Raw genomic sequence first — 26,695 nt, forward strand, 5'->3', positions numbered from 1 at the left:
CAATGTTGAAACAGTGTAAGTTTCAGTGATTTAAGCAGCAATTGGATTGAAAGTGAAACTCAATTAGCCAGTTATTGATTTACCTGGTTTTATGAATGAATGTAGTTTCATTCATAAAACTTTACTTATGAAGTTATATTAATAAAGTGAACAATTAAAAACAATTTCATTGATCAGTTCTACATTGTCTCACTCTTCTCTGCCTCTTTGCTTTCTCCAGCACTGCTCTCTCCAATGCCCTGTGTTGTGGCAATATTGCCTCTGTCTGGTGGGGGTAGATAGCGGTCCTATTTGTCAGCACATGGTTCGCTGGAGGGCAACACAAGGTGTTCCTCATGCTAAGTTGAACACACTGCCTCCCCTGTGTTCCTAGTGCACCATCTGTCCTGTATCTAAAATTATCCTCAGCTCCACTCCTTTCTATTTCATCCAGCGTATTCAAAATATTACTGAAATTGTTTATCTCCATCCAGCCCTATAGAACTTCTACAATTGGCCCAATTAAAAGAGTTAATTGGGAAGCACCAAATTACTTGAGATGGACAGTCATCAGATTAAAGTTGTTTTCAACAATTATACCCAAGAGTCTCCTTTTAAACTTGACTCATTGTAACAACCTATTTATTTTCCCAGTTATGTTGTGAAACAGTAAAGCATGTTTTGCCAACAGTCCCCAACTACAAACACAAGGAATGACAGCTGCAGAATGAAAAGTGCTTCCCTTCCACACTTGGAAGATTTGCTACATTTACAGTATATGCTGCAATGTTTGCAAACATCTCTGCTAGAGACTCCTGTTAGCATCTACCTGAAGTGACAGCACATCTACCTTGGTGTTGGGATGATTCAACAGAGAACATAAAATGGTCCCAGTCAGCAAGATCTTTCCTTAAGGGAATAACATTTATAACAGGCAATCACAATGCATTAGCATAAGCAGAAAGAGTAAACAGAAAATTCCCTAGCCTGGGATTCAACCCAGCCCTGTAAGCCCCTTGGCTAGAAAACTTACCCAGTGGGGGGAAAAAGACATAGATACCTATCTTTCTCTTCAATAGCCACTCTTATTGTCCTATTCCAGTGCTTGTGCAAAGAGTTTGAGTTAACTCCTTGTTCACCAGGAGCCATGTAGTTCCCTTGCATCTTATCAGCTCTGTTTTAATAAGGTCCCAATTACATTATGAAATGAGCAATTGCAAGGTCCAGGGCTATAGCACAGTCCAGTTGCATCTACACTGCACGACTGAACTGCATGTTTACTGTGTCGAGCAGCTACCGTGTTGCAAACAGGACTGACTTTATGCAATGTGCAGTTATTCACACCCCCAGTTCAATCCAGTGAGGTGCTGAGCTGCCTCCATTCCCATGGTGCTCAAGGGTCAGAATTCTTAGAGGATTTGGCCCTTCCTTCTAGTTAATGTATTTGTTCATTTGTTTGTTCGGGAAATTGTGGAGATTATCTCTGTGCTGCCACATAGACTCTGGGAGTCTAGAAGTATATAGCTCTGCCCAGAAGCCTTTATTATTAATGCTATATTCTTCATGACATTGAAACAAATCTCTTGTTATAGTGCCTATTTATCGTTGTCTAACTTTGGTAGATACGAGAGAGTCATTAGAGATTTTACTGTTTATAGAATAACCTTCGGAGAAGAGCCTTGGGAGTGAAGCTCTTATTAGGCCAGTTAATGGCTAAAGATTATCTGTTTTCAAGTATGCAGCATGATGTTGAAGACAGTAGAGCTGCTTTAAACCACGCAACCCACTGTGTGGCCAAGTGCCAGCAACATCATCCCGACTTTCTTCAGTTTATTTTCAAAATTCCCATTAAAAACACAAAGCATCTCCTGAGTTGGCCATAGTGCCCCTGAGGAATGGGTGGACGCACATTGCAATATTCTCAAGTAAACCCCTCTCCAGCTGAGTAAAGGATCAGAGATGATGAGCTCCAGAAGGAGGGTCTCCTCAACCCTGGGGCCTTTGAGAGGGGGAGTAAAGGGTGGGGGGAATGGAGGAAATTCCTTAGCGCTTCCCATCACCCTGAAAAAGTTGCAAAGCATTTAATCGGGGACTTTTCCAGTTCTTTTATTTAAAGAGACAATGTTGGGTTAAAAATCGTATTTTAAAAATGGTTGACTGTGTACATTTCACTCATCTGGGATCAGAGAATTAGACCAGGGTCTCATGCAGCAGTACAAATTCAGGGTTCAGACTGGAGCCACGGCAGAAACTTTTTTCTTTGGGATTTTAGTAGCAATGTTTCTGTTAATCCTGAGTTTTATTAAACCTTATCTTTACAAAGCCTACCTCTTGACCTACATGGGGCCTAACTGTTTCTTATAGTAGCCCTCTCTGATCTGGAGAATCTTGCACAAAGCTTATCTCAGACCTGTATTTCTTTCCTTAGGGCACTTCCTGGTCCAGTTGAAGTCAGTGGGAGTTTTGCCATTGACTTCAATGGGACAAAGATTTGGGATTCTAGCAGTCAACTAGAGGAGACAAAGTCTTGCTTTAGAAATGTTAGTGTAGATAGAGTTGGAAAAGTGACTATACAATGGACATTGCATAAAATGAATTTTCTCATAATGACCTTCCTGTTCCAATTGTCTCTGTTTACATACAACTCAAACATTGGTTTGTCTAACTGCCAGCACTGCAGACAGTCTGGGATCTGAAAATCCAGCTGTGTCTTTCTGCCCCCAACATCCTTACCAGGAATAAAGGTTCTGCAGTTGGGATTTGGCTAACATAGTTGATGTGTGAGCCAGAATTGAATCCAGCCTGTTCTTCCCCTGAAAGGCAATAGGAATAAAACTTTTTTCTGTCAATAACATGAGCAGATACAACTCAAAGCCCCACAGGAAGTAGATGGGTTGAGTGAGAAGATGCCCTTTTTCTGTAGTCACTTTTCAGATTCTAGCCAATGTTAATAATGAGGCTTTGGAGAACTTAGGCTCTTGTTTCTTCAGGAACCTTTAGGGGGTTTACCTATGTAAAATGCTGCAACCCTGGAACAGACTGAACTATGTCTCTCATTGAAACAGGTACATAGTCTCTAGATTTCCCATTCATCACTTTCAAGTTAACAGAAAGAACCAATGCTAGTTGCTGGGTTTTAACTGGTCTCTTCCGAGCCAGTACTCTCTTAACAAAAAGAAAAGGAGTACTTGTGGCACCTTAGAGACTAACCAATTTATTTGAGCATGAGCTTTTGTGAGCTACAGCTCACTTCATCGGATGCATACCGTGGAAACTGCAGCAGACTTTATATACACACAGAGATCATAAAACAATACCTCCTCCCACCCCACTGTCCTGTCTTAACACACAGAGATCATAAAACAATAACTCCTCCCACCCCACTGTTCTAACATCTTTCTCATGTCAACTCAAAAAGTGAGGACAGAGGGGTATCATAAGAACACAAGAATGGCCTTACTAGGGCAGGCCAGTGGTCCGTCTAGCTTAGTATACTGTCCTCTGACAGTGGCCAGTGCCAGGTGCATCCAAGGGAATGAACAGAAGCATTCTTGACTGCTCCATCCCCTGTCGTCCAGTCCCAGCTTCTGGCAGTCAGAGGTTTAAAGACACCAGGATTATGCTTTCCAGTGTGCATTACTTTGCACTTATCAACTTTGACTTTCATCTGCCATTTTCTTGCACAGTCACCCAATTTTATGAGATCCCTTTGAAACTTTGCAGTCAGCTTTGGACGTAACTATCTGGAGTAATTTTGTAGCATCTGCAAATTTTGCCACCTTGCTGTTCACCTGCTTTTCCAGATGTTTTATGAATATGTTGAACAGCACAGGTCCTATTACAGATCCTTTGTGGCTCCGTTAATTACCAGTCTCCATTGTGAAAACTGACCATTTTATTCCTACCCTTTGTGTTTCTATCTTTTAACCAGTTACTGATCCCTCTTATCCCATGACAGCTTACTTTGCTTAAAGCTTTTGGTGTGTGATCTTGTAAAAGGCTTTCTGAAAGTCCAAGTACACCAGATCAACTGGATCACCATTGTCCACATGGTTGTTGACACCCTCAAATAATTCTAATGGATTGATGAGGCATGATTTCCCTTTAAAAAGCCATGTTGGCTCTTCCCCAACATAGAACCATAGGACTGTAAGAGACCTCGAGAGGTCATCTAGTCCACTCCGCTGCACTCATGGCAGGACTAAGTATTGTCCAGACCATCCTTGACAGGTGATGGTCTAACCTGCTCTTAAAAATCTCTAATGATGGAGATTCAACAACCTCCCTAGGCAATTTAGTCCAGTGCTTAACCACCCTGACAGTTAGGAAGTTTTTCCTAATGTCCAACCTAAACCGCCCTTGCTGCAATTTAAGCCCATTGCTTCTTGCTCTATCCTCAGACATTAAGAAGAACAATTTTTCTCCCTCCTCTTTGTAACAACCTTCTATGTACTTGAAAACTGTTATCATGTCCCCTGTCAGTCTTCTCTTCTTCAGACTAAACAAACCAAATTTTTTCAATCTTGCCTCATAGGTCATGTTTTCTAGACCTTTAATCATTTCTGTTGCTTTTCTCTGGACTTTCTCCATTTTGTCCTCAGCTTTCCTGAAATGTGGCACCCATAACTGGACACAATACTCCAGTTGAGGCCTAATCAGCACAGAGTAGAATGGAAGAATTACTTCTTGTGTCTTGTTTACAACACTCCTGTTAATACATCCCAGAAAGATGTTTGCTTTTTTTTTGCAACAGTGTGACACTGTTGACTTATATCTAGCTTATTATACACTATGACCACCAGATCCCTTTCCGCAATACTCCTTCCTTGGCAGTTATTTCCCATTTTGTATGTGTGAAACTGATTGTTCCTTCTTAAGTGGAGGACTTTGCATTTGTCCTTATTGAATTTCATCCTATTTACTTCAGACCATTTCTCCACTTTGTCCAGATCATTTTGAATTATAATCCTATCCTCTAAAGAACTTGCAACCCCTCCCAGCTTGGTATCATCTGCAAACTTTATAAGTATACTCTCTATGTCATTTTCAAAATCATTGATGAAGATATTGAACAGAACCAGATGCAAAACTGATCCCCATGGGACCCCACTCAGTATGCCCTCCCATCTTGACTGTGAACCACTGATAACTACTCTCTGGGAACAGTTTTCGAACCAGTTATGCACCCATTTTGTAGTAGCTCCATCTAGATTGTATTTCCCTAGTTTGTTTATGAGTATGCAAGACAGTATCAAAAGCTTTACTAAAGTGAAGATATACCACATCTACTGCTTCCCCCCATCCACAAGGCTTGTTACCCTGTCAAAGAAAGTTATTAGGTTGGTTTGAAATTATTTGTTTTTGACAAATTCATACTGATTTTTACTTATCCCCTTATTATCTTCTAGGTGTTCCCAAATTGCTTGCTCCATTATGTTTCCGGGTACTGAAGTTAAGCTAACTGCTCTGTAATTCCTGGGATTGTCCTTATTTCCCTGTTTATAGATGGGCACTATATGTGCCCTTTTCCAGTCCTCTGGAATCTCTCCCGTCTTCCATGAGGCCCTGGTGACTTGAAGACATCTGACTTGTCTAAATAATTTTTAACTTGTTCTTTCCCTATTTTACCCTGTGATCTTACCTCATTTTCACTGGCATTCACGATGTTAAACATCCAATGACTACTAACATATTGTGTTCATCTGTATGTCTGATAATTCTGTTCTTTGTTATGCTTTCAACCAGTTTGCCTGGTACTGAAGTTAGGCTCACTGGCCTGTAATTGCAAGGATTGCCTCTAAAGCCTTTTTTAAAAATATGTTAGTTTTCCTCCAGGCATCTGGTACAGAGGCTAATTTAAGTGATAGGTTACATACCACAGTTAGTAGTTCTGCAATTCATATTTGAGTTTCTTCAGAACTCTTGAGTGAATACCAACTGGCGCTAGTGACTCATTACTGTTTAATTTATCAATTTGTTACATAACTTCCTTAATTTATACCTCAGTCTGGGACAGTTCTTCAGATTTGTCCTGTAAAATTAATGGCTCAGAAGTGGGAATCTCCCTCACATCGTCTATAGTAAAGACTGATGCAAAGAATTCATTTAGTTATTCTGCGGTGGCCTTGTCTTCCTTGAGGTCCTTTAGTACCTCAGTCGTCCAGTGGCCCCACTGATTGTCAGGTGCTACCCTTGGGCTACTGGCAAACTGCCAAGAGAAACCTCTTCAAAGCAAAGTTTGGGGGCCTCTGTTTTATGAAACAAGAATATACACCAGATTGATAGCCTGCTATTTGGAGACAACAAAAATTGGATATCAAATCCTTCTGAGGAAAATAGAAAGGAGCATAAACTCTGGCAAGTCAAGTGTAAAAGTATAATTTGGCAGGCCAAAAAAGAATTTGAAGAGCAACTAGCAAAAGACACAAAAACTAACAGCAAAAATGTGTTTAAGTACATCAGAACCAGGAAGCCTGCTTGTTCTGAAGCTGACAGCTGAAAGCTGCAATAGGGAACCCTATGACTCAAATTTGATCTGCTGGTTGCACTCGGGCCACTCCACTGTACAGGATTTATTTTTTAGAACTACATAAGGGTTAACCATAGGAGTTGTTTCCTCCTTTCTTTCCCTTAATGAAAACCTGTCTCAGCAGGTGATTGAAAGCCTGTCTGGCTGCTTGACTAGATGCACTAATGGAGGGTGTTCCTAGCCTCTTTCAGAATCAAACCATGCTTCAGAATCTCCATTCCCAAAGTGCCTTAGTCTTTTACTGGAGTGCGTGTTCACCTTGTTCCAAGCTGCAGCATGATCCAAGGCCTGACTCTGAAGTACCCTGTACAGCGAGACTTCTCATCTATATTCTCTTGGCTGGGTTTTGACACCACACATCCGTTGTTTGTGCATTCTGTGACCATCCCAGAGCTCCCCCAGGCATCCCCACATATGAAATGTTGTATCACCAAGGAATTTAATCCATTAAAAGTGAACGCTTTAATTAAACAGTTGGAGCAAATACAGTAAGCTCTCATCTTGTGAGCCCATGCCAGATAGTTGGGATTACAAAATTTGGGAAGAACAATGGTCCTTTCTGTAGCTGTTTGACTAAACTATATTGGAAAAGTGAAGCTCCGTTGTTTTTTCCACTAGAATCAATGAAGAATTTATGTTTTCAGAGAAAGAGTATATGGAAAGGCAACATTGCTAGATGGTTAGAGCACAGGGCTGAAAACCAGAAAGCTTGGATTCTCTTCCCAGCTCTGCCAAGCCGTGTGACCTTGGACAGCCCCTCTTTGCTTCAGTTTTCACATCTGATAATTCCTACCTTTTGGGGTGTTGTGAAGATTAATTTGTTATTGTTTTTATATTATCTCAAAGGTGTGAAATTGCTACTTAAATACTAAGTATCGTCACTAGGTTTTTTTTCTTTATACTCAAAGGGTTAATTTCTTTCTGTAAAGAATGAAATCTGATTTAGGTTTGAAATGGGAGCAGGGAAGGCAAAGAATTTGATTCTGCAGGAAACTAGGTCAGCAGGTTTTTATTATCATGGTTGACAGACCAATATGGTTTTCATTTAGGAATGAACTCAGCTGACATTGTGTATGGTCAATTTCCTCTTCCCAGAAACCAATCCTCAAACATCACTCTGTACATTATGGCTTTCACATATCGAACGTAAGGAAATATTTACCCATAGGAGCTCAAGCACTAGTGAGTTTGTAAAACCATTTTTAGAGCTGTCTGTCACAAGTGATCCAGAAGCTTAGAAGGCTCTACTGTATTTGGAGGAGGGGAACAGTAAGATTTGAATCTCCTTGGTCACAAAAAGTGTTTGAAGAGGGACCTTCTTGATTTTCATTTTTATCCTGACACATCTACTAATGATGCTTCTTATATCCCATATGATTTATTCCATTTGTTTGGACAGGGTCTGATTCTGATCTCTGTCACACCAGTGTAATTTTCTGGTAACTCCATTGCTGTCACTGGAATTACATCAGCATTATGGAGATCAGCATCTGGCACTATGAACTGCATTTGGCTGGGGCCCATTCTGTCATACTTTTCTATCAGCAATGCTATACAAAGTCTTGAATTGCCTGATGTCTTTCAGCCTCTTCTAGACATCACCGTTTGTTTACAGATTTCTTGGACATCAAACCCTAGTTAACTGCAGACTTTGGAGTGTATTCTCTTTGTAACTCCCTGTAAATACACATCTGTGTTCTTTATATCTGTTTACTCAAGTAATTCTGGCAGACATTATACACATTTGAGAACTGGGCTCACTTTCTTCACGGATTCTCTTAACTCTGCTAAATAAGGATTATTGAGAACCCCGGTGTCTCTGATTTTTAAAAAAATCCACTTTGGTTTGAAATACAGTCATCAGGTAGAGGTGGTGTAATTTAGAATGGCTATTTTAAATATTTAGGAAATTCTGAGTTTAGGATTTAAGGCTGAATATTATATTTCCAAATTTATGCTCTCATTGTTTTACAAACTTGAATATGATTTAATGGCTTTTCAGCATAATAAAAGCATCTAATTCTGTACTGTACCAGTCTTTATTCAGTTCTGGCACTAAAAAACCCAGACATTTTTGCAAACCAAGTTTGGCTTTTAAAGCTGAACAAGAAAAATACAAGCAGTACTGAGAAGAACAGACAACATTGGCTTGCCAGCAATTCTTGGAAATAATGGAATTTCACAACCATCCCCTACAAATGGGACATTTAGGGGAGGGGAAATCCTTGTGACTTTCCCAGGCAGAATAATGACAATGCAGTACCCAGTGTAAAGGTTTATTATGGTGATAATGCAAATGCCTTTCTGGGATTTAAACCAGAGAGAAGAATATCAACTATTTCTTAATGATGATAGCTTAGAAACAGAAGTGCAAGTGAATATGGATCAGAAAGAACCACAAAAGCTCTCCCCTGAGCACACTTTTAATGTGTTACTGGGCTGCAAATTTCTGTCACTCCATGTCTTTAAATGTTTAAATGGTTTCACTGTTTCAGCTGAAACAAATACGATTATGTTAAACTGGAATGGAGAAAGTTGGACTTTGCTAATAAACATTGTACTTATGTTCAGCTGACATCTGTAACTGAGAACCAAACCATTACTCCCCAAACTGGAATAAGGGCCTTATTAAACCTTTAACTTTCCTAACTGACCTTTAATCGCAGAAACTAGAGATGGAAAAGGTCTCCTAAATAATCCACTCTGAATCCTCTCTTGCTCAGCCAATGGAAGGTTGTCTTCTAGACTTTTGAGGGTGGGCCACACTATATTCTCTGCATAACTCCCATGAACCTTATAGGCAGTGCTTCCTGTTGCTTATTGACTCCTCTCACCAGTTAAAGTGGACCCTTGGCTGGCTCCTCTTCCAATCCTCCTTAGCAGAGGTCTTTGGTGGCTGTGACATGGGACCCTCAGCCTGGTGTTTTAAAAGCAGGGGAAAGTGTTGAGCATCACCAGGCCTTTAATAGAGATGCTGACATCTCCTGTGGAACAGTAGCATGGGAACTAAGCATGTGTTGGATTCCTTTCTCTGTATAGAGGCTTGCTGGCTGTCAGATAGCAAAGCAATGTAGTCAAATTATAGTACTATAAAGAATTGGAATAAAATCTTACATGTATATGAAGACTCTCTTCCAAAGGAGTCCAAAAGTACAAAAATTTGTAAATTATATACAGATTAGAAGTACTTGTGCACCTTAGAGACTAACAAATTTATTTGAGCATAAGCTTTTGTGAGCTAAAGCTTATGCTCAAATAAATTTGTTAGTCTCTAAGGTGCCACAAGTCCTCCTTTTCTTTTTGCGGATACACGGCTGCTACTCTGAAACCATAGAGATTAGAGTCACCACTGCAAATCCAACAGCCTCTGGGATGGAACACAGCAACTGTTTTAATAGCACACTGAGTAACTGCCATGCATCTCAGAAAAATGTCTTCTGTTATATTTTTGTGTTCCTTCAAGTAAATACACTGTTCAGTTCCTAGACTGAAATGCAGAACAACACTGCATCTACGTCAGCAAAAGAACAGATGCTTGCAGCAGTCTGCTTGGTAAACAGATGTCAAATAATGCCAGTGACCAAAATAAGCTTTTTGTCCCCATGTGGGAGCTCTGCTGCATAAATGATGCAGTCTGTGAGTGTAAGTAGGTTATGATGTTCTCTCCCATGGCTAGGGTTAAAGGCCAGGGTAGCTAACTGCCGAGTATTCACTTTGCGGAACAAACATTAGGGCATAAACTACAACTGTTTTTCAGGGAACAATACTGCAGGGTTTTTTCCTGTTATTTTGAAGTTTGTTAGTTTTGAGTTGGTTGGTTTGTCTTTGTTTGTACCTATCTTTACTGTGGAAAATAACTGTTTTAATGGTGAAAATGCGATCAGTAAGGGCATGACTAGGATCCTCAATTTCCCTTCAGCTGGGATAAAATAAGTTCAGTCTTGCTTCATTTGTAGATATTATTCCTCCTCAGCATTTTACCTGGTAACAGGCACCATCAGCAGTTTGTTTACGGCTATATATAGGGCAGATAACAGTGTTGTTCTTTGTTTTGCTACGTGGTGAAATGGTACCAGTACATCAGGTAGCTGACCTCTGTCTTCTTCCCAAAACTGGATATATATTTCCCTGCGGCAGTCCCTGCCCCCAACAGTAGTCTTATCTTGAACATAACACCTCACATGGTGGAAGGAATCTGCTGATTTGGAATGAGACTGTATTGCTGGTGAAAGATGCTGGATTGAAAGCCCTCGAAATTCAGAGCACAAATCAAGTACATAGGGAAACCTTCATGCCCTTCCCTCCCGCTCATCTGTGCCTTGAATAGAGTGCCTGTAGCCAGGAAAGGACCAGTGTCCATTGTGGTCAATCTTTGCCTCTTTGACTGCCAACATGAAGGCCAGTTGGAATGTGGATGCATGCACCAGGAACTGAACAGAGACCCACCAGCTCATTCCCCATACCATCAGATGGTATTGGCTTTTAGTCACTAACCGTTTGTGAAGGGCTCAGTATTGCAATACCATCACCCAGAGCCACCCAGTGGTAATACTTTATTAGTATTTAATGGAAAGCAGTTGCATTTTTGGACCCATGATTCTTCCCTGATCTCCTCCGTCTCCAATTTCACCCTAGTCCACTGTGCACTGGGACACAAGGAGGCCCTGTGGAGCAGTCTAATGGAGGGAGAGAGATTTCAGACTCCCTGCACAGCAGGACAGTGGGGTGGGAGGAGGTATTGTTTCATGATCTCTGTGTGTATATAAAGTCTGCTGCAGTTTCCACGGTATGCATCCGATGAAGTGAGCAGTAGCTCACGAAAGCTCATGCTCAAATAAATTGGTTAGTCTCTAAGGTGCCACAAGTACTCCTTTTCTTTTTGCGAATACAGACTAACACGGCTGTTACTCTGAAACCAGCCATCATGCTGTTTCTCTTGCACTTTGAGCGCTGCAGCTGCAGAGTAGTAGGGAAGAATTTACCCCAAATGAACTCTACATTCCCCATTTCAGATAATTCAGTATGTCCCTGCAGGAGCCCTTTCTGGAGCTTTCTGGAGCGATGGCCTATCAGCATAAGAACATGATATCTCGCCTCCTGAAACTGTTAATCCTATTAAGAAAAGGAGGACTTGTGGCACCTTAGAGACTAACAAATTTATTTGAGCATAAGCTTTCGTGAGCTACAGCTCACTTAGCTCACGAAGGCTTATGCTCAAATAAATTGGTTAGTCCCTAAGGTGCCACAAGTCCTCCTTTTCTTTTTGCGGATACAGACTCACATGGCTGCTACTCTGAAACCTGTTAATCCTATTGGTACTCACACTGCCATTCCATAGAGAGCTCACTGCTGCCTTCACATAGTTCACAAGCTGTCCCCCACCCCCATTTCAGGATTTGCTTTATTACCTGGGTAACAAACACTCAGACCTGGCAAATGAACTTTCTCACTGGCCGGCATTTCTTAGAAATGGATTGGCTTCCCAGTCCTGCCATAGGACTTCCATTCTTTACAGCTACAGTAACTAACTCCTGACAGGTTTCAGAGTAGCAGCCGTGTTAGTCTGTATCCGTAAAAAGAAAAGGCGTACTTGTGGTGCTTGTTGCATCCGATGAAGTGAGCTGTAGCTCACGAAAGCTCATGCTCTAATAAATTTGTTAGTCTCTAAGGTGCCACAGGTACTCCTTTTCTTTTAACTCCTGACATTTATTCCAAGCTGCTGCCCTGATTGCTGAGATGCAGTGCCCATTAGCATTGGGGCCTTCAAATAACACAGGCATTTGACCTTTCTATTCTTAACGCATTAACATTTAGAAGAGCAGCTCTCCTCATTCAGCCAGGCTGTGTTTCCTCCCAACCCTCACCCAATATCCTCCATGCCTGGCCTGATAAGGTTACTACTGAGTTATATTGGCTTAGGAACAGAGTTGCAAATGCTGGCAACACCATCTCAAGGACAAATGCTGAATCCACATGAGCTAGTTCGCAAGCTTTGACTCAGTGGTAGAAAGGTCGTGAGCAATGACTTTCGTATGGCTATTGATCCAACCTGTTGGCTAATGCCTGGCTTGCTGCTCCATTAACTGTTGTTTATCTAGACCCTAAGACTTCTGGGAACGCTGTGTGGGAGTTTTACTGGTACTGTCTGCAAGGCATTTCACTTCGCCCTGCATGACACTCCGTTTAAAAAAAAATAGTACTATACAAAATGAACATATTAAATGGATGAAAAACTAGCTAGGTGATAGATCCCAAAAAATAATTGTAAATGGTGAGTCATCATCCAACTGGGGTGCTTCTCATGGGGATGGGGATCTGTTCTTAGTCCAGTGCTATTCAATATCACTATCAATGGTCTGGAAGAAAATATAAAATCATTACTAGTAAAATTTGCAGATGACACAAAGATGGATGGAGTGCTAAATACTGACGAGGATAGATCAGTTATATAGACTGACCCTGGGTCACTTGGTAAGATGGGCTGATTGGCACAACATGCATTTTACTAACACCAAATGCAAGGTCATGAATCTAGGAACAAAAAAGGTAGGTCACACTAACAAGATGGGGGATGGTGCCCTGGTTTGAAATGAAACTGAAAAGGCCTTAGGGTTAACTGTAGATAACCAAAAAGAAAAGGAGGACTTGTGGCACCTTCGAGACTAACAAATTTATTTGAGCATAAGCTTTCGTGAGCTACAGCTCACTTCATCGGATGCATTCAGATAACCAGTTGAACATGAGTTCCTAGTACAGTGCTGTAGTGGAGAGCATGAATGTGATCCTCAGATGTATAAGCAAGGGAATAGCAACTAGTAGGAGTAGGGAGGTGGTATTACCTCTGCATATTGCATTCTTGAGACCATTACTGGAATAGTGGGGCCTGTTCTGGTGTCAGCACTTCAAAAAGGATTTTGAAAAATTAAAAAGGATTCAGAAAAGAGCTACAAGAATGATTCAAGGTCTGGGAAATATGCTTCATAGTGGGAGGCATAAGAAGCTCGACCTATTTAGTTTATCCAAGAGAATATTAAGTGGTGACTTGATCGTGGTCTACAAATACTTACAGAAGGAAGAGATGTCTGATAAATGATGTCTCTCTAATCGAGCAGAAAGAGATCCAATGGTTGGGAGCTGAAACTAAACAAATTCAAACCAGAAATAAGGCACGCATTTTTACAGTGAGGGGAATTAACATTGGAACAAATTACCAAGGGAGGGGAGGTTTTAAATCAACATTGCACATCTTTCTGATATATATGCTATAGCTCAAACAGAAGTCATTGGGTTGATGTAGAGCTTGTGGGGTGAGGTTCTTTGGGCCATCCTATGCAGGTGCCCAGTCTAGATGGTTTCATCTAGCCTTAAAATCTATGAAAATGGGGAGGATGGTGATAATTACCCAACCTCCATGAGAATTAATTTGCTCAAAGGCTTTATTCTCCACTGTGCAATCAAAATGTTCACTGTCAATGGGGATTTGAGGTGCTGGTGGAATGTAGGATTGGGCCCAACATTTGTAAAGTGCTTTGAAGGTGAAAAGTGTTATTCCACTACAGAGGATTATTACTGCTGTGTTGAGCACCATTCAGACTGCAGTTAGTTGAATTTGCCTGGAAGGAAGTCACTTTTGTAGAGTCACAGACAATCATTAGGCATTTGAGGAGCCTAATTGAAAGAGACAAGGCATAAGAAGTGAAATACACCCTGCGACTTTTTCCCCATGGATCTGCAGATTCTGATTTATTGTGGCTGGTTTTTTAAGTGCTCCATGAAGTAAATTCTTTATAAGTGATTCAAAGAAAAAATACAATTTCAGATTTCTGTGATAGGATGTTAGACGTCTGGGCAAGTCTTCAATTTCAGTGGTATTTTGGCTTATGCCAATGTACTTTTCATCCTGAGCTGTGAAAGTGTGATCCTCTATCCATGATTAAAATCCCCAAAGCATGGACATAAGAAGCAAAAAAAGTTTAATAGTGCTCATATTTGGGGGAACTTTCCTCAGTTTTTGTGACTATATTTGAAATAAACCCAGACATAGGAGTAGAGATATACTGAGCCAATCATCTCTTAAGCCTCAAATGAACAGAAAATTAATTTAAAAGGGAGTAGAGAAGTTTAGTGTTTAAGAAATGTAATTTAGATTATTTAGTTTAAGATGAGCTCTGCATTCACAGAGATCCCACTGGGAAAGTTTAACTATAAGAGTTGCAAAGATGTTTGTGTTTGGGAGATAATCTTGTCTAGCAACAGTGTAAATTGCCAGAAGCAGTGAGTGGACAACAGGGGACGTGGATCACTTGATGATTGCTTCTTCTGTTCATTTCCTCTGAAGCACCTGGCATTGGCCACTGTTAGAAGACAGAATCCTGGGCTAGATGGACTGTTGGTCTGACCCGATATGGCCATTCTTATGTTGGTGATCGCATACCACGACTGGAACTCAGAACTTCTGGGATCTGTTCTTGTGTCTGTTAGTGACTGTGTGTGATCGTAAACAAGTTATTATGGGTTTGTCTGCAGTGTGTGATTGCAGCACTGGTAGACATAGCTGCACTAGCTTTACCTGTGTTAGCACAGATAAAAATAGCAGAGTGGACATGGTGGCACGGGCTTCAGTGAGGGCTGTGTGAGCACATCAGGAATCCCAGGAACATACTCTCATTGCTAGCCCATGCTGAAGCTCGTGCTGCTATTTTTAGTTGTGCTAGCGTGGGTCCATCTATTTGTGCTGCAGTCACATCTTGAACTGCAGTGTAGGCATGTCCTTAGGGTGAAATCCTGGCTCTGCTGAAGCCAGTGGAAGTTTTGTCATTTACTTCAATAACACCAGGATTTCACCTTTAGTTTCCCAGTGCCACAACTTCCCACTCTGAAAAATGGGGATAACGCCTCCCGTACCTCAGGGGAGGATAGGGAGGCTGACTTCCAGAATGTTTGTAAAGCACTTTGAGATCCTTAGATGACAGATGCCCTAGAAGTGCCAGGCATTATTATTATTAAAGTGTTTGTTTCTTCTCTCCCATTCGATAAGAACAATGGGCAATACAGAAAACCTTGTGCTCCTTGATATGTGATGGAGTAATATGTGCAATGCGCAAAGTACTGTAGGTCAATTTTTTTACTTCTAATCTAACAGACTTGATCTAAGCTTTTAATCAAACCCTGTACATCTTTTCTTGTCTGACTGGTCTACTTGTAGTTCTTGTCTTTTGCCCCATTCCATTTCAGGGTTCCCATTTTGGTTCAGAGATTGCCCAGCATGATGATTGTATTAACACACAGGAGATGGCTGAATGGGACAGCTGTGTTGACAGTCTCTCCTGCCTTAGGGCATTATAGCCTCTCTGTAGTCAGCTGAGATTTGAACACGCTCCAGTGCTTTAGCAATGAACTGAAATGACCTTTGTCTGTTTTGGACGGCAAAGGAAGTAACCGAATTTAGAAATTTGGCAGTCTGTTTGTGAGATCCTGTAAAGGACATGTAAACTGCAACACCAAATAAGGGTGTGTGAGTCCACACCTTACTGTATTAAAGTTCATAGTGCAGTGTGCAAAGCAGGATAGTCTAATGTCAGGACAGAGAACATAAAAGGGACATGATCAACTTGAAATCAAGTCAATAATTTAAAAAAGGAGTTAAAAGTGGTTTCAGATCCTACAGCTGCCTCTGATGCCCTCATCCAATTTTATGGTTTTACATTTTTCTATTTTTTAAAATGTGTTTTCTTCCCCATTTTGCTGTGTGAAAGATGCACATCCAACAAGGAAAACTGACTGACTAACCTATTGTTATTATTTAATATTTTCATGGGGATAGCATCTACAGCCTTCAGTTAGTGATCAAATGTGCTAGGCATGTACACACGCAAAATAAAAAGTGAATCTCAGCCCCTTAAAGCTTACAGTCGAAGTTAAGGGAAACAATGAAACTGACTATACACAAGGTGCTGGTAAAGTCACTAAGTAAACAAACACAGTATAATTTTTCCTTAATCTCTTTCTGTTATAGGAATCATAGGAGTGCAAACATTTTCAGACAAAACTGTGATTTTTAATCTGCCAATATACCTTTAAAATGCAGCTCACCTAGTAATTACTCAGCTCCCTGGCAGATACCATCCATAGCATCGGTCAGGTTTGTTTCACACAGCATGAAGTTTCAGTCCAGTGAGTCAAAATTCTGTATTGAGTCTATTCATTTAAATGAATAAAAATGCCTCCATTCAGTGCTTAGTATAATTATGATAAAAAAATATTATTATACAATTTTACTAGGGACTGTTTGCTTAAATGCTTCAGATGATCTCAGCTGCTACAGTCTGATACATGGAGAGAGACAATCTCTAAAGAAACAAGTACCCAATCCGTATAAGGCTTTCTAGGTGAAAACACACACTGTAAATTGCACCCCAAAACAAAGCGGAAGCCATTACAGATCCTAGAGCTCTGATGTAATGCACATACCCTTTTACAAACAGAACACTGCGTTCTGCCCGAGCAATTTCAAGGTGCTGTCCGTGGCACAATATATTGCAGTGATCCAACCTCAAGGGGACAGTGGTGTGGATTGCCATGTTAAAGTCCGGATCCAAAAAAGGGGACACAGCCTGGCCAAACAGAAATGCTGAAAAGCATTGTTGGTACCTGGGCATCCAGAAACAGCTAGAAACACAGCAGGACACTATGTTGTGAACCTGAGTGACAGAAGACAGGGAAACTCCCCACAGCGAAGGAACCTATCTTAGATAGCTCCACTAATTCTTCCAGTTGCTATTCACTGTCACAAACTCAAGCTGATCTGGGATTAGTTTCAAACAGCTCACCCTCATCCAAGCCCTGATCTTGGCAAACTAGTCACCTGCACTGGCTGGGTCTGTCAGATGAAGAGGTAAAGCAGAGTAAAATCAGCATTGCGGAGATGCTGCAGTCCATGCCACCTCACAGTTTCCCACACCAATCTTGTATACCTGTTGAACAAGAAGGCCAACAGAACAGAACTGTAGTACCCCACAGGAGAGGGCTTCTGGTGAAGGTGAACAGTTGTCCACACCACCCTCCGGGTTTCCTCAGCAAAAAATAAAAAGTGGACTAAGTTCAGGCCCAAAACTGGAGTAATGGTGGTCAAGAAAATTTGTGAACTCTAGAAAGGACATTAGATTGGATATTAGGAAAAACTTTTTCACTAAGAGGGTGGTGAAACACTGGAATGCGTTACCTAGGGAGGTGGTAGAATCTCCTTCCTTAGAGGTTTTTAAGGTCAGGCTTGACAAAGCCCTGGCTGGGATGATTTAACTGGGAATTGGTCCTGCTTTGAGCAGGGGGTTGGACTAGATGACCTTCTGGGGTCCCTTCCAACCCTGATATTCTATGATTCTATGATTCTAGAGTCTGGGCAATAATCTGCAAGATTATCAATGTCATATAATGGTTTCTTGAGTAAGGACCTAATAATAGCTTCTGTAAGAAAAGGTGGCATCTTGTTCTCCTGCACGGAGGGTTTGACAATCCCCTCTAATAATGGACCCACTGTCTTTGCCACTGGATTTTTGCAACCAGGAGGAGCTTGGGTCCAACATGAATATGCTGGCCTGAAGTTCTTCTATCAATACCCCTGGTGTGGGGTACATCAGTATGGCATAACAGCAGTGTTTTCCAGGACCTTCTCCTCTCTGTGTTCAAATGGAGAAGCAAAGTGAATTCAAGAGTGACTTTGGGCCTCTCTTCAAATGAGTGTAGGCTTCAAACTTCACATAATAGGAAGTCTGTCTATTCCCAGTGCTGATTGTTAGGTATCCCATGTGTCATTCTTGTTCCTATTCGCAGCGGCCTGCAGGAAGGTGTCAGAGATGCAGCTAAGCAAGAGGGCAAAAGGAGCAACTGGGATTATAGTGGAGAAGGCAGTGCCATAGTGAAGACCCCCATTGAGACATCCCTCCCTGTCCAACAGTCCCTGGTGACTGATGAGCTCTCCCCTGGCACATGCCTCAGGGCTGGAAAGGACAATGAGGGAGAGCTCTCATGCCATAAAAATGATAGAAAAGCTCCCTCTGTAACCATGTAAGTTTCTGTAGTTCATTTTCTCTTAGCAGAGAAACTTTTGTTGTTTTGACTTCATGTGAAACTAGCAGGTTTCATTCCCCTTGGCCAGAGCTCAGTTACCCTGTACTGAATAATCAAGTTTCTCAACTCCAGTGCAAAGTTTAAATTAGAAATGACTGTGTACAAAGATATGGGCAAATGCCTAAAAATATTTCTTAAAGGGATTGTCTCTGGGTTGGGGATACATTTAACATCCTTTTTCTTCTTAGAACTGTCTGCAAAGTATAGATGTTCCTTCTCTACCTCCTCAAAATGTTCATTTTCTTTAAACAAACAAACCAAAACTATCAATGCCAGCAGCCCAGAGTTTATGAGGAACCCTGTAATAACAAACCAATGTTGTTCTCCACATAGTAGAGGGAAACAATGAGATATCAAGAGGCAAATTATGTTAATGAATTGTTAATAAAATATATAGGAGCCTTTGTTACACTGAGTAAAAGGGTGATAAAATGATACTTTAGAGGTAGGTCAGTGCTTAGTACTTTGGAACCCCCAAATATCCGTACAAGCAGTTGTCACAAGACCTGCTATTCACAGTGCAGGATAGAGCTTAACAGAATAAACTATCGGTATGTTTTCTCATTTGCCACATCCTCGCATCTATTCTGAAGTATACTAGAAGCAACAAAGATTTAATGTTGTCATTTTGTTCCAGAATCTTTTTTCTAATTTCATTTAACTAGAGATCAGGTATGGAGGAGATGTGAATGCTTTGCTGGAAATTGCTATGCATCTTCCCTCCTGTCTCCTGCTTCTTCTTTAGCCAGATGTGATGAAAACCCCGCTTTGTCTCTGCAGTGTGGGAATCTGAAACATCAAACTTTCATTGACTGAGTGAAATCTTGGATGGTTTTTATTATGTCTGACCCTTCAATACCAACTGGCAGGGTATATGAAAACATTGCACACTTATACTTTAACTAGAATTGCATGCCAACTGTCATCCCCTTCTTCTGACACCTCATATATCAACTATGTCACAGGAAACACACGATATACATGCTATGTGCAGTACCTTCTCGTTTTAATCAGGCAGTTCATTTCCCCACAGTTAAGTAATTCTCTCATCATAGTCATTCAGCACAGGATAAGCAGCTCTCCTGCATTACCTTCTTTAAAGTATCTATGATGTGTGTGTGTGTGTGTGTGTATAAAGGGTTATCAGGTCTTGGCTTGGGGCCGTGTATCATTTTGTATTTTAGAAATAGTTAATATTTTACTAAATATTAATAAGGATTTAAGTAGTCCATAGGGCCTCTGCTCCTGAATGAATTTCACCCTGTAGGAATATGGTTATTTTCTGTGTGAAAACCTGGACACAAATGCTGAGAAGACCAAAACTGGAAAATTCATGAAGAAAGTTCGGCTCTTTCCATACTGCCTTATAGAGCATAGAGCGGCTACACGAGAGACCTTACGGCGGTGCAGCTGTAGCGGTAGTGTAGACATAGCCTGATCAATTCAGGTACAGGTGCCATATACTGGTGAGGATTGAAAATCCCAGTGGCCAGGCACCCAGTTGTGCCAGAGCTCCAGGCAGTTTAGGCACCCAGAAAGGAGAGTAGATTTTTCACAGAACAAAAACTACCCACATTTTGCTTTGAAAACTCCCCGTGCCACCTGAACACCCTGAAACTGTCACCCCAGTCCTCTGTAGGACACCCACAAGCGGTCTTTTGAAAATCCTCCTGCATGTGACTTGCTCAAGGTAGCAAAATTTCCTTCCTAAGTGAACTAGGGTGATGGAACTCTATGGGTTGAGGAGTATTGTGGTGCAGTGAATTGAACGGGGAGCCAGGAACCTACAAGTTCTACTTCTGATTCTGCCACTTACTCAGTGAGGAGCCTTGTCCAGTTCCCTCGAGCTCCCTATGCCTCTGTTATAAAATGGGGATGATATTACTTTCCTACTTTCCAATACCAGTTTCACAGGGTGTTGTGATTAATTGGTTATTGTCTGTGGAACACTGAAAACATAAAGGGCTATAAAAGTGCTCAGCAGCAGTAGTGCTGTGTATACACTGACTCATGGCTATAGCTTAGAGTTACTGCCCTGTTTTGGGCTTTTCCAGTAGGAACATAGTAACAGTTTTTAATAGGGCATTCATAGATTACAACTTCCCCGCCTCAGAGGTGTTGAATAGCTTACTTGATGTTTGTACAGTACTTTTAGAGCCTGGGGTTAAAGGTGCTATAGAAGGGCAAACTGTGAATAGTAATATCTTCTTTAGTTGGGTGTCATCTTATCCTCCCGTTCCCAGGTATCCAAATAACTGAGGAGTGTGTATCCCTAGCAGACAGTGCTTCTGATAGGAAATTCTGCTCCCACCTCTAGCTGGTTATTCCTTGCTGCCATTTTTTAAATGGCTTTTTTTTCCCCCCTAATTTAAAGCTTATTGATTTTTTCCCCATTGCAAAATAAAGTCCTGAAATGAAAAATAATTTCCTACTGCCGCTCAGGTCCCTGCAGTGCTGCCAAGGGGGAGCTTTGCCTCAAGTGAAATATCTTTGACACCGTGCAGGATTTCCTTTTCCTGGACCCTTCGCAAGCCGCCTGAATGAGTTAATCCATTTGAACCCTTTGGCAATTCTGGCTTGTCCCAGACATGCTGCTGACTCCTGATAGGCTGCCAGAAGCCTCCCTCTCCCCCCCATCACATGACTAAAGTAAACAGCCTTTAAAAAGCCTTGCCAATCAAAGTAGGAGGCTTTATAGTGGGCCAAAGTTCAACAGCTACATCATAGTCCCTGCGGCAATGAGATGTTTGCATTCTGGAGCGGCAAGCAGCAATGGGGGTTACTATAGATCATTGGAGCTGTTGCTGTAGCAAAGCCATTACATAATGTTCCCATTAAATCAGATGCAGAGAGTGAGATGGCCTAATAATAAAGGCCATTCCATTTTACTCTCTTAATTCATTCTTGCTGAGTCCCTCTTAGCTGTTACGAAATGAAGTTACGAACATTGGATCCGATCAGGTTCCTGTGGAAGTCAATGGCACAGCTCCCAGCCAATGGTAGGGGTCCTCCCAGTCAGTGGCAGGACCACACCAGTCCTTACTCATGTGACCGTACATCAGGGCTACTCACATGAGTCAGGCTTGCAGAATCGTGCCTGCGATGGGGTTGCTTATATGAGTAAGGACTTATCGTGTCAGTGAAGGTTGCAGGATCAGTCCATTAGTGGGTAGGGATTTCATCTCTTTGTATATGCAAGTGACTCTGGAGCACTGGTAAAATGTGTGACCAGCTAGAGAGATCTCAGCACTTTGTTTTTAGTTCTTCACATATATTATGATTTTAACAAATAACATTCCCCTTTGAGACAGTAGATCAAATGGTTTCTTGGCTCTGCATGGCTTAGGGCTAGCTAGCATGGCTAGCACTCCTTGGATGGAGTCAGTATAGAGCAGGGATACTAAAACATTGTGAACTTGAGGGCTATGTTTGGCAACTTGCCAGTGCCCTGCAAGGGCTACATCTGATTTTCATGTAAATTTACATAAATGTTGACATCAAATATAAATGTCTGTGACCAGAATGTATGTTTTCTGGTGCTTTTTCTTCCTAGAAAGATAAATCAAAATTGCTGATGGCTAGATTTGGTCGTCAACTAGTCAGCTTGGTCAAACAATCTCAGGCTGTGTTTTTATTAAGACTCGATGGGTAGGGCCCTACCAAATTCATGGTCCATTTTTGTCAATTTCACGGTCAGAGGATTTTAAAAATCGTAAATTTCATTATTTCAAATATTTAAATCTGAAATTTCACGGTGTTGTAACTGTAGGGGTTCTGAACCAGCTCTGAAGGCGGCAGCATGGAAGTAAGGGTGGCCTGGTGTGTTATTGCCACCCTTACTTCTGCGCTGCTGCTGGTGGGTGCTGCCTTCAGAGCTGGACACCCGGCCAACAGTTGCCGCTGTCTGGCCGCCCGGCTCTGAAGGTAGCTCAGAAGTAAGGGTGGCAATACCGCAACCCCCCTACGGTAACCTTGCGACTCCTCCCACAATCCTCTTTTGGGTTGGGTCCTTCGGTTTGATAAATGCTGGTTTCCCCCGTGAAATCTGGTCTTTTATGTATTTTTACCCTATGCTATACAGATTTCACCGGGGAGACCAGATTTCACGGTCCGTGACACATTTTTCACGGCCATAAATTTGGTAGGGCCCTAACGATGGGCCATCTTTGGGCCAAGAGTGGCTGTGCTTTAGGGCCGCTTCAGTCAGAGTCCAATCCTGACCTTCAGTGGTTGACAAAATTCCCCTTGACCTGAATGGTGGAGGATGAGACCACTGATGGCTGCCTGTATAACACAGTGTATTTATTATTCAGAGGGTAAACAGGACCAGTATTAAGATCATGATGAAATGCTTGTTGAATTTGCTTGGCACATGTGGGATGCTGTTTTTCAGTCATTCTCTTCACCAGGATTTTGCTGGCTGCAATGAGAGACTTCCTGTTCCTTCCCCTGCAGTTTGTCCCCCTTCTCATGTGGAATATTGAGCACATCATGATGCAGGGCAGGATCCTGTTCAGGACCATTGTGTGCCAACCTGGTAGTAAAAGGCCAGTTAGAACACACTGGGTTCCTGTTCCACCTGACAAGGTACCCCCCCCCCCCCGCTCTGTGTGGTGCCTGAAACTGCCTGGTATGCTGAAACTAGAAAAGTCTGTTTCAAGAGGAAGTGGTGCCAGGATTCCAAATCCTGTTTCCACAGTGGGTTAACTCACTCTGCCCCTCTGCTGCCAAAACTATTTTGTTTTCATTTTTTAAGGCTTTTACTGGACCAGGTTGTGGAAGGTAAGAGCAATGTATATACCTGATGTCTGCTCAGCGGGGTCTAGGTTTTATTTTGGTTTTGAAATATAACAGTGCTTAGATTGTGAGCTCTGTGGGGCAGGGACCATCTTTTTGTTCCGTGTTTGTACAGCATCTAGCGCAGTGGGTTCCTGGTTGTTATGGTAATACAAATAAGAATAGTGACTGATTATGTACACTGTTCTTGGATGGATACAGAACCGCTCAGCTGTGTCTCATAGACCCAATAATGCTAATAATGAGACTTCTCCTTTAACTCAAATGGTAGGCTAGGGCCTGTGCTTTTGGAGCCGCGTGATCTGAGTTCTGTCCCCACTGTTTTCAGGTAATTGAGAGTGGTTATAGGTAAGCAGCAAAGTGACCACTATGGCATTTGGCAGCCTTAACTTGTTAAAATCAGTTGTTGATTAGATTCATCCACCTTTTCTTGGTTTAGGATCAACTCTACATGCTCTGAACTGAAGGGTCATGTGGACAAGGGGGAGTGTATTTTTCATTTGTTTCTTGGGCATATAGGGCAAAATTCACCCTAGGATAGGAACCCACACAGGTCTCTATGCACCACTTGAGTTCTGTATCAAATACTTTAGTGGCACTTTCTACCTTGTTTCAGAGTAACAGCCGTGTTAGTCTGTATTCACAAAAAGAAAAGGAGTACTTGTGGCACCTTAGAGACTAACAAATTTATTTGAGCATCAGGTTTTGTGAATTTCCACTGAATGCATCCAATGAAGTGAGCTGTAGCTCACTAAAGCTTACGCGCAAATAAATTTGTTAGTCTCTAAGGTGCCACAAGTCCTCCTTTTCTTTTTGGACCTTGTGTGATTCTCCTGTATTGGAAGCAACTCTCACCTGTAGAGTATGTTTAATTAAATAATGTCCACATGCCCTGAGATGTGTGTTTTAGATACTTGCTCCATAAAACAAACAGATGAATACAAATGCTCACCTACTATAATTCCAATGTGCTGAACACTTCTGAGTAATATTTTCTATCTATAACTAATATAGTGTTACAGGCAGAATTGTATAGGGTGTTGCATGCCCACTACATTGAATGTCAGATGTGTTAATGGGGATTAAGGTTATTACAATAAATAGAAAAGGTCTTACTAATGATTAGAGCTGAGTGAGAGGTGATGGAACAGATGGTTGAAATCCCTTTAGTTTTATGATAGATGTTTTGGAAGCAGCAAGATAATGTGACAGACCTACATCTCAAATGTAATTTCGGCCCTAGGAAGGCATTGAACTGGGGTGCTGTGTTGTGTGTTCCTTTGCCCTCCAATGTTGCTTTAAGGTGCTAAACAGCTGAGTATTTCAAGACATTTCTCTTATTAGAAGTCTGCCAGTGAGATCATTGAATGATGCTAATGGATCTGGTATTTGTCAATGACATCAGGCATTTTGGAGAGTGACCACTACTGTACTTTCCCAACAAACACACAAACCAAGACAGGGTCAGCAATCATTAGTGTTTTGTTTTCCTGGTATTAGCGGTGCTTGTTATATGGAGTGGTAACCATAATTATCTGCTTTGTTTTATACCTTTTAGAGAGGTGAACCGTAGAGAATCTCCAGCTTATTACAGGTCACGGTGTGATCTACAGGCTAAAGCACATTCCAGCAGGCTGGAGGAGGAAGGCTTTTTCTAATTCAGCATGGCAGCATTAAACCTCATGGGGCCAGAAGCTGCTTTACTAAGGGCATGGCTACACTTGCAGATGTAGAGCGCTTTGAGTTAAACGCGCCTTCGGAGAGCGCAGTAGGGAAAGCGCTGCTGTCTGTCCACACTGACAGGAACAAGTGCACTGGCGTGGCCACACTTGCGGCACTTGCAGCGGCATTGGGAGCAGTGCATTGTGGGCAGCTATCCCACAGAGCACCTCTTCTCATTCTGGCACTGTGGCTTGTGGGAGGGCGGGGCATTCTGGGTCCTGTCCCAACGCCCCGTGATGCATCGGTTCGCATCCCAGCAATCCCTGTGCTTCGGTCCACATTTGGCGCCATCTTTCAACGTTTTTTTTACTGCGCGCTCTGTCTTCCCTTTCGGTCTGCCGGAATGGAGCCTGAACTGCTGAGGAATATGCTGACGAGTCTCGCCAGCACATCATGTTTGGCAGTCAAGTTACTCCTTAAGATCCAAAGTGACGGTGAGGACTCCGATGATGATATCAACTTGAGTAACGCATATGACACAAGAGTGCTTGTGGCATTCACGGACATGCTCACCACCGTGGAACACCACTTTTGGGCTCGGGAAACAAGCACTGAGTGGTGGGATCACATCATCATGCAAGTCTGGGACGACAAGCAGTGGCTGCAGAACTTTCGGATGAGAAAAGCCACTTCCATGGGACTGTGTGAGGAGCTCGCCCACAGCCTGCGGCGCAAGGACACGAGATTGAGAGCTGCCCTGATGGTGGAGAAGCAGGTGGCTATTGCAGTCTGGAAGCTGGCAACTCCAGACAGCTTCCGATCGGTCGCTAACCAGTTTGCAGTGGGAAAGTCGACTGTTGGAATTGTGTTGATGCAAGTTTGCAGGGCCATTAATTGCATCCTGCTCAGAAGAACCGTGACTCCGGGTAACGCGCATGACATTGTGGATGGCTTTGCACAAATGGGTTTCCCTAACTGCAGAGGGGTGATAGATGGCACACATATTCCAATTCTGGCACCAGCCCACCTAGCCTCCGAGTACGTTAATTGGAAGGGATATTTCTGTATGGTTCGCCAGGTGCTTGTGGATCACTGTGGGCGTTTCATTGACATTAACGCAAGCTGGCCCAGAAAGATGCATGACGCATGCATCTTTTGGAACGCTGGCCTGTTCAGGAAGCTGAAAACCAGGACTTTTTTCCCAGACCAGAAGATTACAGTAGGGGAAGTCGAAATGCCCATTGTGATCCTTGGAGACCCCTCTTACCTTTAATGCCATGGTTCATGAAACCCTGCACAGGGAGCCTTGACAGCAGCAAGGAGCGGTTCAACAACAGGCTGAGCCAGTGCAGAACAACTGTGGAGTGTGCTTTTGGTCATTTAAAGAGCCGCTGGCGCTCTCTGTATGGGAAGCTGGACCTGGCCAATGACAGCATCCCCGCAGTTATATCCACGTGCTGTGCCCTCCATAACATTTGTGAAGGGAAGGGTGAACAATTCACTCAGGCATGGAACTAGGAGGTCCAACACCTGGAGGCTGAATTCGAACAGCCAGAGAGCAGGGCTATTTGAGGGGCCCAGAGCGGGGCTGCAAGGATTAGG

At 42.3% G+C, this 26,695-nt stretch overlaps 1 protein-coding gene across 1 annotated transcript in view; it reads left to right on the forward strand.

Moving 5' to 3' along the window:
- PIGL (phosphatidylinositol glycan anchor biosynthesis class L) overlaps positions 1-26,695 on the forward strand; it is an 86,715-nt gene that overhangs the window by 21,346 nt on the left and 38,674 nt on the right. The window lies entirely within an intron of this gene.

Source organism: Lepidochelys olivacea (genome assembly GCF_965140295.1).
Source record: "Lepidochelys olivacea isolate rLepOli2 genome assembly, chromosome: 17".
Taxonomy (NCBI): Eukaryota; Metazoa; Chordata; order Testudines; family Cheloniidae; genus Lepidochelys; species Lepidochelys olivacea.